Source organism: Chiroxiphia lanceolata, chromosome 3, assembly GCF_009829145.1.
Source record: "Chiroxiphia lanceolata isolate bChiLan1 chromosome 3, bChiLan1.pri, whole genome shotgun sequence".
NCBI classification, from domain to species: Eukaryota; Metazoa; Chordata; class Aves; order Passeriformes; family Pipridae; genus Chiroxiphia; species Chiroxiphia lanceolata.
Genome location: NC_045639.1, coordinates 28,206,811 through 28,219,715, shown reverse-complemented (window position 1 = coordinate 28,219,715; position 12,905 = coordinate 28,206,811).

Genomic DNA, 12,905 nt, shown 5'->3' with positions numbered 1-12,905 from the left:
TCTGTAAATAAAGCCACCTTATTTGGGTAGTCAGCATGGTTTTTAAAGACTAATAATAGAGCCCCAGGTTAGAAAAGTTTGACCTCATGTTTTATTTAGGCTGTAGGACTCTTATGCAAATTGTAGCACAGAGCAGGGAGAGAAATACAACATCTGGTCTGGTTTTATAGCTTCTACTCTAATGCATCGTGGCAAATCCATTTAAGTAAGCTGTACAAAAACATCACCACTTCTGCTTAATTATAAATCTGTTGCATATCATTTTGCGTTTTGAAAATGAATATGGATAAAGAGACTTACCTCTAATCTATATTGATCTCTATCAAGAGATGAACAGATGATGAACTTAAACCATCCAGTTCTATTCCAGTGCATTTCCAATCTGTACAGAAATGGAGAAATATTTACTGTAATTAAGACCTAACACTTCAAGTAAATGATTATGGTAGTAAGAGATTAAAAAAAAAAAAAAAGGGAAAAAAACCCCAACCAAAATCACAAGTGAGAAAATGTTGTTGCATATTGCCAAGGTCAGTTGACACAAGAATACAGAAGGCAGGAAATATGCTCATCAGTGTGAGTAATGGGCTGTGTTCTTCCTCCTGGCAAAATGCATAAAGGTGAACATATTACTTAACGTCTACGTGCTTCAGTTCTGTCTCCTCCAAAATGGGGATAATTGTTCTCTAAAATGTATCTGAAAACACTGGTTTGCTTTTATTCTGATACCATATTAGTCAGAAGAAACAATCACTCATCTTTCAGGTCTAGCACTACATTGGGAAAGACACACAACTAGAGAGCTGGAGAAGTGATAAAATTCAAACATATGAGAGACAAAAAGGTAAATGACACCCATCATAAGCTGGAAAGTCCAAGAGGGCATCAACCTCTGTTCCTTGTATGCAGATCCTCACTGACTTACATTTATAAATATCACAACATCTTGACATGGTACCTTGAAAATTCTGTCTGCTAGGAAAATATTTAGTGTGTTTAGTGGATGAAGAATCCTTCAGTAGGATGGTGGAATTTCAGTTCCAGAGTAGTATGTCACCTGGTTGGCACTTGTGAGTCCTATGATCTGTCACTCCCATGTACCTAGACTTGGAGAAAAAAGATCTCTATTTACTCTACTTTCTACTCCTCATCACTTGTCTGATGTAACCTCTGTGATAAGTATCTGAACAAGCAACTTGATTAATGTGACAACCATAAGAATATACATCCAGAGATTATAAACCTCTGTGACAACGGGCTTAGGTCTACTTAGCCAACCGTGAGAAGGAAATATGAACAAGGACAAGACTGTTTTCAGTTTAACCAAGGATAAGCATAAGAAAGACTTCCTTATCAGCTATGACTTGAATTCTCACCAGTGTCTGGATACTTGAGGTAGCCTTGGGGCCACTTAGCATGTGCTGTACTCTGCACTCCTGAATAGCCCTTCCTCTGATGAACGTTACTTAGAAAACTACAAAACTCAACACAATGATTCTTTCTCTGGAGACAAAAGTCATCACAGTACATTTATTTCTTCCTCGGAGAAGGAAATATATACACAGCTCTGTTTTCTTCTTAATTTCTGAAGCTGCAGGAGATCATTATCTTATTTCGGTGTCCTATTCCAATTACATTCAGTTTGCAATCCTGTAAAATTCAAAATAACATAAAAAATGCTTATATACCCATATGGATATAGAAGTGTTATATGTAAGACTTTGTACATTTAAAGCCAAACAGTTTAAAGAGAAATCCATTGTCATTTATTTGTGCTTGCTTACTTGCATTACTTTTCAGCTTGGGTAATACCAATTAGATGGTTTATGATTATTTCACATTGAATTTTACTGTAGGCTCCCTCCGCACCAGCACAGCTCTTCAGTGGTTCACTGGTTGCAAATCCTGTGGGGAGAAAATTTATTTCTTTGTTGGAAGATATAATTTCTTTTGGAATTTGTTTAAATCACTGCTGCCTGCTGATCAATCCTGGTCTTTATCACAGACTCATTAACATGTCGGCCCTGGTACTGTGATGGATGCCTTGGCAAATGCCGGATCTGGTTTGGAAATCCCAGACCCACTGTGTGCCAGAAGTGAGGAATGAGTAAAAGAAAATAAGTTTAAAAATATAAGTACATGAAATAAGAATTTGTTAGTACTTCCTGGACATGTTTTCTGGGCTTTCTGTTTGCTGGAGGCAGTGTGGCTCAGTGTGCACGCAGCAGAGACTGAAGGTCTGTGAAGACCATGGACAAGTCATTTCATCTTTGGTATTTTGGCCTCCCTACCCATCTGTGGAGATAATGGCACCTTTACTTTGGAGCTCTCCATGTGAAAATGGCTATTCCAGGGCATTAGATGTTGTGGAGCAAGACATGGCACAAGAGAGGCTGGGCTGCTATTTCGGTCTTTCAGACCCATTTGCAACATGGTATTCCTAAAGGAAGCCCTTTTCTAACAGCCCTGGGAGTTCACGGCTCGCTCTTCCCTCCTTAATCTGATATTTGTTTGCCATTTGTGTGGGCACACCAGGGCCCAGAAGCTATACACCCACAGGGCGGTTTCCCAAGCAGCCATGAACTATTGCAGGCTTGGGTCAGGAGCACATCATCTTCATCAGCTTGCAAAACAGCATCAGGAATACAAGGGGGAAGCCAATGCTGCCTCTCGGCAGACAGAATTTCTTACCTGGGAGAACCTAGGAGGTGGTTCAGAGGAACTGTAAATCAAGAGGGAGCCGTAGGCCATGAGGCTCAGGGGAAGGAAAAATATTCAGGGGTGTGGGAGGAAAGGCAATCGAAAAAATTTTCTAAAAAACTTGAACAGCCCTCTGGCAGGACAAGTAGAAATAAGCCTGACAGGAAATGACAAGAAACTGCGATTAGGTAAATGTTAATAAGAAAAGAAGGCTCTAAACTTAAGGGAATATTGTTATTGATGGTAATAGAAGAAGGTGCAAACTCTGCAAGTTTTGTTTTCTGGCCTGATGTACTTAGGTCTATGTATAATTTAAAGTATTGACTTTAGTGGGAATACTTGTGTTCTGAGAGCCCTGTGTGTGTTTTCTGTATCTGTTGGAGCCAGGGGCTCTGGCGAGAGTGGTGCTCTCTGTGCTGGTTAAGGCTGCTAAAATGTTTTTAATTCTATTTTTACTTCTTCTCCAGTTCTTACAATTGCTTATAATTTTCTGAAACTTTATGTACTGAGCTGAACTCTGCCAGATGGTTTTCTTTTGAAACTGGTTTCATGCATGTGGGCAAGAGGAAAACCAGTTCAGCCATTTAAAAGCAGGAATGGCCTTTATTTCCATGCACTGGCTTTAAATATTTCAGAAATGCTTTCCAATCCATATAGTTTCCAATTAGAGTTAGCCTTGCAAGGTGTAAGGACTCTCTCTCCTAAGACTTATAAAACTGAGCATTTCATAGGGATGTAAAGTTTACCTTTTTGATTTACCTTTTTTTTTTTTTAATAATTTCTTGAAGTAGTCCTAAAAATTCATCATGCATTGTTCATAAGATGGTACAGTGTGCCATGTTCCCAGTGTGGGTGCAGTTTTAGATTTCTGCTTAGGTGAGTGAAATAACCAACTGGGCCTTAATACTACAAGCCAAGTGGGACACGGCCAAGGGAAACTGTAGAATAACCTTCTTGAAGTGGAATATAAAGTCATAGTGGATTAAATTCATCACCATTGCTCTTGCTGAAATTAAAAAATGTTACATCAATGTAATTCTTCTCTATGGGAGCCTGAGCAAAGTCTTGGAAAACTTTGTATTAACAGAGAGGGATTGGTGAGACAGGGTATGTCTTTGCCAATGACAGGCAAAAGCAATCAAGAACCTTCCTGAAGGTGTTTTATTTATGTGGCCACTGGTGATCCTTAGGCAGGAAAAGCTTTCCATACAGTGCTGTGGCTGAGGCTCACTCAGAAAACACTGAATTGCTTTTAAAAGACAGTAAAATATTCTGCTCTTAATTTGATGGTGGAATCTGTAAGGTAGCTTTGCTGTCCTGTGTGTGACTGCCTCATCTGCTGACTGGCGTTAGCAGCGCCTGTGCTGTCCTGATGTACTATGCCAGGAAGGTGCCTGGCTGCTGAGAGAGGGAAAATTCCTTCTTCTCTCAGCTGATCCTTTACATCCTTCTCTGGTGGCACAGTTTCCTTTGCAGTGGTGAGAACAGCCTGTATCGCCCTGGTACTCTGTGTGAAATAGAAAGAAAAGAAATTTGGATGCTGTGGTGTCCTCAGGCCACCATGCTTCCTTAGGAGCAGAAAGGTGAGCATGGCCAGGGGTTGCCACCCTGTCCAGGGAAGGTCTGTGAAAAAGCCACAGCATCACAGAAATGCTTTTTCCCCATTTCATTTGTCTCTCACAGTTTTCCTAAATCTTCTTCCCTGTGAAGTTTCTCTTGGCTGGTGTGATGCTTTCCACCTAGCCAGGAGTGGAGGTGGGTTCACCTGATACACCCGAGGGAAAACACATACTGTTGTGTGTCTTTTTCATATGGAAAGACAGGGCAGAAAGAGGGTGGGGCAGATGGGTGTAACTGCCTCGAAAGAGAGCAAGGACAAATGGAGAAACATGAGAGTGGGAAAGCCACCCTCATCAAGCATCATAAATTGCTTTCATTGTGACACATCAAAGCAGAAAGCTTTAATATCTTCCGGAAGATACAGGAAGCTTTCAGAAGAGTGGAGCAACCCTAAGCAGACTTGCTCCCAGCATCAGATGGGCCTGGTAAATGTTCTTGTCCCTGGGATGAAGGATGCCTTCGCAGTCTGTGAAGTATTTGTAGTGGTGTTATTGGCTCTGGTAATCAGTAACTAGCTAAAGCCTTGTGATAGCACAGAGTGGCTTACCGCACTTAAGGACATGGGAGACATTTTAGATACTGGCAATAGCGTGGTCTAGCACTTATCAACCATTTTTGTCTGTGCCCTGCCTGCCATTTCTACAGCATGGTGTTCCTAAAGGGGCAAGGGAAGGGACTTGTTGCTTGGGTCTGCATGCTTCCCAGCTTGCCTGCAGTTCCGTGTTGGTATTAATGAAACAGAACTTGTATTTCAGCCTGCCCTCCATGCCCTGGTGTTTATCTTACGAACAAATTGCATTCCCATTCCCTTTTAGCAAGCCCAGGCATTATTTGCTTAGGCTGTATACACTGAGAGAGAGGCCCCTGCGGCTTTACAGCACCTAGCTCAGGGTGAATCCAATCCTTAATCAGACTTTGGACTTTCTTGAAATTTGAATAATTCTAAAGGTCACTACTCCTGTGGAGGTTGGGAGAAACTTGGTCTCAAAGGAAAGGGAGAGCTTAGGCAGCCCGCTCCTCTGTTGTGAGGACTCCTAACAGGGAGGTTTGCCCACGACCACACTTTTTGTCAGTCCTTGTAAGTAATAGATTACTTTGTGCTCCATGTACATGACTGGGACAAAGTGTATGTAGAAGAGTCTGATTATGCCTACATGGCTTTCTGGGCAGACAAACTGTATGCCACTCCTTATTGTCAGGAAGTCAAAGGTTTCTTGACTTGCTTTATTGCACCATGCCAGACCTGCCAACCGAGCTGCTGTTAGGACACATCTGCCCAGAGGATCTCTTGCTCTTCTTGTACATGAAGGACCTGAAAGAGCTTTCAAGAATCATTTAGAATTGCTAGTCCAGGAAAGAAATTAAGTCAGGATGCTGTAACCAACCTGATCCTTTCCCTGTTTGCAGCAGTGTTAATTAGGTGTGGCTTTACTGTGGTCAGCAGAGTGTTACCACTATAGCACCAGCAAGAGCCCTGCTTCTGCTTGGTGGGACATCCAATGGCCCGGGGAGCTGCTGTCCTTCCTGCTAACTGTCCTTGGGCTTGACTTAGTTTTCTAGGAAAGATCCTAAGATCCCAGTTCTGAAGCCCTCCCACCACCCTGCTTGCCTCACTGTGGAGAAGTCAGTAGCTTACGTGCTTGTGCCTTGCCACCAACACTTCAGCTATTGTCAGCTGAAGACAGCTCTTGACTTGTGCCAGGTTAAGGGCTGGCCTTTGCTCTCGGGTTACCTTCACTGTGAACAGATCTGCCATTCCTGATTTAATGAGTGTCTGTGAGAAGCAGTTACACTGCCCTCTCCTTCCTTGAATGGAAGGAAAAGGCCAATGAATAACTCAAACCTGCAACCTGATCTGTAGGTTTTTAACCATCAGCTATGTTTCTGTTGGTGTAACCCTGGGGTTCCCCTTTGAGTGTGTGAGGTGGTTCTGCTGTTCCCTCATCTTCCTTTTGAAAACAAATCTCATGGACTGTGATACTGATATTCCTACTGTGTACTGAAAATACATCCTCTGATGAGTTCAGAATAAACAGATATCTCTCTAAGATGGTAGTGCTGAGTAGAAATTGATAGAGATCAATGCCTGTGAACTTGGTACAATAAACCTCCTTGTGTTGCTGTTTGTCTGAATGTGGCTCCCATTGTATTGACGTGGCTGTCGGGTAGGTAGCAGGGAACGCATGGCTGAGTTTTCTTTATAGTTGCTTTCAAATATTTATCTGCAGGAGGATAATGGGAGAGCTGTGTTTCCTCTTGTCGTCAGAATTTCAGAAAGGATTTTAATCCCCTGAGCTCCTGCTGCTTGCACAGCCCTGACAAAAGTGGCTTGATCCTGCTGGCACAGGACCACTTCTCCTTCTTCCTTGCTGCCCCCAGCAGGGATGTACTTGGACTTGCCAGACTGAGCAGAATACTGTGAAAATATCGATATTTTGGAAACTTGACTGGTAATGTTTTTCTGGGCTATAAGGTACAATCACTGAGATCTAACAGGGGCTCCTGGTCTTTCGCTTCTTTTTCTTTTCTGTGTTCCTACACTTCCCCTTTTAACTGGTGAGTAAATGAGTAAAGCTGGAGATGTACAAGTTTCGACTCCAGTGCAAGATGTAGGTGTCCAGCACATCCCGGCACTGAGCGCTGATTTCCCTCTTGCCAGCATGGCCATTAACCGTGAGCATGTATTAACATGACATAGACCCGACTGCATATTCAGTTCCAAGTGCTTATGACTTATGAAGGGTCTCAAATGAATAGTTTAAAACCTGGATTAAAACCTCAAAAGCTGCTGCAAGTCTGGTATACTGCTCACTTTCAAGTCAGCACTGAGATGACACTGTTTGATACTGTTTACAATGGGTCTTTCCACAGGGACTGCCTTAACTTTCTCTCTGCTGATTAGTGTCTCATTTTTCCTCCAGTCTGAAGATCTCCTCTTCCTTTGCTGTAGCTCCAGGTGGGCATTAAGAATTTTGCTGGAAATAAAATTTGGAAATACCCAGCACTGCAACGAGGCAGAGCATCAGTGTGCCTGGCCTTTGTGTTAATGGTTGTGTTACAGGCTATGTGAACAGAGATAAGGTTCGTGTAGGGCTCCCTTCTGCCTCCCCAAGCCTTCAGAGTGACAGTGTGAGCTCCTATAACATCATATTCAGCAATTACTGTGAAACTAGGCGGAGAACCTATGAACAGCCTGTCTCTGCTTCTCAGGCTGCCCCTTTTGTGAGGCACACATACGACTGTGGTGCTGGTACACAGGGAACAGGGCATGCACAGAGGCAAGAAACAGAGCCATGTGTGTTTTGCTGTGTTGTGATATGCCACACATGCTCTGTGTTTTCATAGAGCCTGTGACAGGAGGGGCTGCAGTATCTGTCCAACAGTACTGGGTTTTTCACAGCTGCTACCCCCCCTTTATTCAATGCATCTCACCCCTGCACTAAGCGGGAAAGTGGTTCTTCTCCCCTGAGTCCAAACATGAAGTAAAATTCATCTCTCTTTCCTGTTTCCTAAAAGAAGCAGCCAAGGAAAGGCTCGTTTAGCTGCAGAAAGCTGCTGTGAACTCTCCATGGAAGCCTCCTTGCAAAGCACAGTCACCAGCCGCTGGGGCTCAAGGCTTCAAGGAGGTGAGAAGGGCCCATGTGCTCACACATATTTCCAGGCCCAATTACTGTGTAGATATGTGTTATGCTTACGTTATGGCTCACAGTGGTAAAGTACAACCTGGTGATAGCAAGGGAAAAAATTTGTCTGTGAGGTAACTGAGAAGTAAAACCTTGGACTCTCAGATGCAACACAGTTCAAGGTATATTAAGCTTTGCTCTATTAACTGCTTGATAGAACAGTGGGTTGATAGATACCAAGATGGTATCTAAAAATCATATTTAAGATTGTGTATGTGGTTTTTTCCAAAACAGGGCTCTTCATCAGTATGCGCACACGTAGCAGTGTGTCAGGGGAACACCTAACACTTGCTAGATAAACACATCGCTCCTCTCCACGTGGGAGGAGCAGCCACAGAGCTGCATCATGCCGAGCCCTGCTGGGTGCTCCTCCGTCTGCAACCTACTTAGTATGCAAAGATACCTTTTCTGCAGTGAAAAGGCTTTGATTTGCCCAGGTCCAGACGCTCTATTAGCATTGCAAAATGCTAAGAGCCTGTACAGCTCTTCAAACAACAAACCCTTCTGCTCGGTTAGATCATCTGCTACATATGTGATACTAGCAGAGATAATTCGGAAAGGTGTGTTTATTGCTTTGCACTTAGCAGATAGGGATATACCTGGCAGTTTCACAAACATGCCCTTGGCTAAAGTCTGTTGCTAAGCAATAGTTTAAGATAATGAATATATACAAATCCCCAAATGTTCAGTTTTTAGGACTTCAGGTACTCATATGAGAGAGGTATAGCAACACCCTGCCTTTGTCCAGAGCCCCAAAAGGAATGCTAATCTTCATTAGCCTGGGAACAGCATTAAAATGTAAGGATTTGCTCTGTGTTCCACCTCCTGCAGCCAGCTGCAGTGCACAGCAGAATAAACAGGTCAGATGAGTAACCAGCTCTACTTCTCATCTGAGGTGACAAGGTACAGAGAATGGGCAACTCCTTCTCCTTGAGCCTTTATTTATGGCAGACTTTTGCACATGGAGGTGGTAGAATCACAGATTAGTTTGGTTGGAAGGGAGTTCTAAGAGTCTTCTCGTCCAACCCTCCCTGCAGCGAGCAGGGACATCTTCAACCAGATCAGGTTTCTCAAAGCCCCTTCAGCCTGACCTTGAAGGTTTGCAGGGACAGGGCATCCACCACCTCTCTGGGCAACCTGTTCCAGTGTTTCACCACCCTCATCGTAAAAAAACTTCTTCCTTATATCTAATCTAAACCTACTCCTCATCAGTTTAAAGCCATTTCCTTTATCCTTTCGCTCCATGCCCTTGTAAAAAGTCCCTCTCCAGCTCTCTGGAAGGTGCTGTAAGGTCTCCCTGGAGTCTTCTCTTCTCCAATCTGAACCCCAACTCTCTCAGCCTGTCTTCATAGAAGAAGTGTTCCAGCCCTCTGAGCATCTTTGTGGCCCTTCTCTGGATTCCCTCCAACAGGCCAGGGTCTTTCTTGTGTTGGGGTTCCAGGCACTCCAGGTGGGGTCTCATGAGAGCAGAGTTGAGGGGCAGAATCACCTCCCTCAACCTACTGGCCGAGCTGCTTTTGATGCAGCCCAAGATACAATTGGCTTTCTGGGCTGTCAGCACACATTGCTGGGTCATATCCAACCTTTCATCCACCAGATGATGGGAGGGAGCCAGAGCCTTTCACTTCTTATCTCTCTCTCTCTGCTTCTGTTCATGTCATCCATGTGGCCCTTGTAGCTAGAGGTCACCTCAGTAGCATGTCTGTCACCCATGTTGCCTTGTGCCCATCAGCCAGTGAGTCACTTCATAAGCAAAGGGAACTCTCCCGTGGGGTTCTCTGCTGCTTCGCATCTCATGGATCGTGTCACAGACTTGGCGGTTTGCATCTGAAACTGAGCCTGCTTCTGCATTCTTCACCTGCCCATAGCTCTGAGGTCACCCAGTTTTCACCTCATACCTCCCAAACAGTTTTCTCTGCTTTATGGCCTGCCATGGGTGGATCCAAACAATGCTGTAGGGCAGGAGGCAAGCCCCATCCCTGCATTTCAGCAGAAGCCTCATGGAAAGACTTGTCTTCTGCTCTCCTCATTTCTCCAGTGTGTGTGAGGGAATAGTGAGTAGCTGCAGGAGCTTGGCAGTGGCAGTAGCAGTGGACACGAGCTGAGCTGACACACAGGGTGCAAATAGAGTCATAAAGTATATGTGGCAGTGTGATGCATATTAAAGCAATTTGCAGGGTAGTGTTTCCCTGACTATATTCTTAGTAACAGAGAGAAGTGATCTTCCCACCTTCCCACCTTCACTATAGGCACGTTACAGCGCCCAGCAAAGAGGCTCTCAGGAGCTGGAGATAGTGCTGGTTCCAGAAGTCTTCAAAGCCTGGGTTTGCAAGGGCCCCATTCCACATGGCCAGACTGTGTCCTGCAGCTTTGCTCTGTGCAGAGGCCCCATGCATAAGCCCATGAGTGAGCACATGCCATCTCCTGTTCCTGCCTCTCAGTGGCACGTATAACAACATGCCCAAGAAATGATTGTGTTCCCTCAGGAATAAGGAAGTACCAGCCTGGTTAAAATGAGAGGAGAAAATTTTATATCCATGTAGTTACTAACTCTTTATTTGGAAAAACAGAGTTGTTTGTCTGGTGCTTCTTGGACCTTTGGCTTAACATTAAAATTACCTTCGGACAAGCCTTCTCCAGCTCCTTCCCAGAGGAGGACAGAAGTTACCATTTTCTTTCCATTGGCTCTTGCTTCAGAGCAGAGGTTTAAAAACTGGGCTGCAGCTGCCCTCTCCAGTGAGGCCACAAATGAAGCAACCTGCATTTTAGCTCAGGAGATGTTAGCCCCCTCAATCTGCAGGGTGGTCACTAAAATGCCGAGGTCAGTGAGCTTCCCTGGGTTATGTTCTGAAGCAGGTAAAAGGTCTTCCTCTCACCTGCTCTTCCAGGTCTGAGACCTCCAAAGCTCTGGTCACGAGATTGGTTTTCATCTTCTCCCTCCCTCTGTGCTAGCACAGAAGGGCATGTTGTGGGGGTGGGTGTGGTTGGCTGGAAAGAAGGAAAATAAGGTCTTTTCTTTGGTATATACATAGTTCCTCCAAAACCTGCAACCAAACAATCAGAAAAATAATTTTTTCTGCCTGTGGTTTGCTTGGTGAGCTTCCCTTTCGCAGAATCACAGCATGGTTGAGGTTTGAAGGCATGTCTGGAAACCATCTAGTCTCATCCCCTTTCCCCTTCCTCTAACCAGAGCAGGTTGGGGTTTTGTCCTGTGTCCAAGGGTGTATGCCCACAGCCTCTCTGGGGAACCCATTCCTGGGCAGCTTGATACCCTCACTGAAAGAAGTTTGGTTTCATGTTTAATGGAATTCTGGCATTTCTCTATCACCACCAACACCTCCTTGTGTGAGTTCCTGCCTCCATGTATCTGCTCAAAGAAGGAAGGATCGCCTTTCTCTGTGTGCTGTTTCTGGGATGCTACATTTGTTCTCATGTCAACCTTCTACCCTCATCTCTCTCAAGCAGAAAGAAATGGCAATATCTTCTCTTGGCTTCCAATAGATTTAAAGTCTGCTTACATGTTTCTTACAGCATGTGAAGTTGTATGTGCAGAGCCTAATTTAAAACACACAGGTTCATCTACTTAGGATGTCCTTTACAGTCTCTGGTGAGGGTGTTCTGGATGACCTTCACGCTTTAATGCCAATGTGAACAAAGGCATCTTGAGATCATGCCCTACCTTTCCTGCAAGTAACTTTTTAACCTGATAAGAATACTGTTGTCATACAGCCTCCAAAGCCCAACAACACAAATGCCTGGGCTGCTGTTAACAAACATGGTGAGAGTGTATTCTCCTGAAATGGTTTGATCATGGAAGTTACTTTTGTTATATCCAATTCCACTAAATATATCTCCAATTTTCCTGTCTCTACATCAAACGTTACATGTTAGGGAGCCTCGAATAACAGCTGCTGCCACTCATGTTAACTGAGAGGAGCATAAGACACTGAAGTATCTAGTTTCTCATCACTTTACGGGACGGATAAAAGTATCTGTTGTACTGACTAGTCCATCAAATATGAATGATGCAGATAGAGTGGCTGTTAACACACAGCGATCTATTTTAGTTAAATTGAAAATACACACAGGGGAGCGTTTCAGCTTTGTGGATAGAAAACACTGGAAACGTCAGGAGTTTCTTTGTTTTGTCTTTTCTGTTTGCCGGTGACAGTTAGCATTTAGGGGTGCCCAGTCTGTGGCTAGGACAGGATGAGCTCTCTGCGTCTGCGACAAAGGTCAAAAATACTGTGAGTTATCCAACCAAATCTCACGAAATTGAGGATGAGGTGCTTGCCTCATTTTACCATTCTAATTTTACCAGAATACTCAGCTCTTTTGTACATCATTAACATAAGCATTTACAAAGCCGGTCCCTCTGGAGGATGACAGCGATTGTTTTGCTTAATGTTTAATGGCTTCCTCTCCCTCTGGACTCTGTGCCAGGGCATATTGTAATGAACAAGCTCTGCAAGAATATTATAGCCTCACTTCATTTATTAGGACACTTTACATAGAAATTTATTTTGCACTACCATGAATTATATAAACACACAAATTAAAGATACATACGCAGTAACTGCTTGCAAAGAACATGTCTGCAGCAAACTCATTAGGAGAATGAATTGCTCTGTAGAAAATCACTTAACCTTTGTGGATTTCCTGGTACTGTGTTTATAAATGCCCTTGCTTTATTTTGAAATAATATCTCTGTGTTATCTGAAAACATGCTCCAGACTTGAAAATTAATGTATAGCATGAAGATTTCCTCTGAATATACTAATTATATTGAAACCAAAAAGTAGTGAGGTCTCATTCTGCGCTCCAGTGTCCGTGTACAGAGGAGTACAGATGTGTCCACCTGTGCAAAGACTTTTGAAAGCAGAAAGTGTATCAAGTGATACA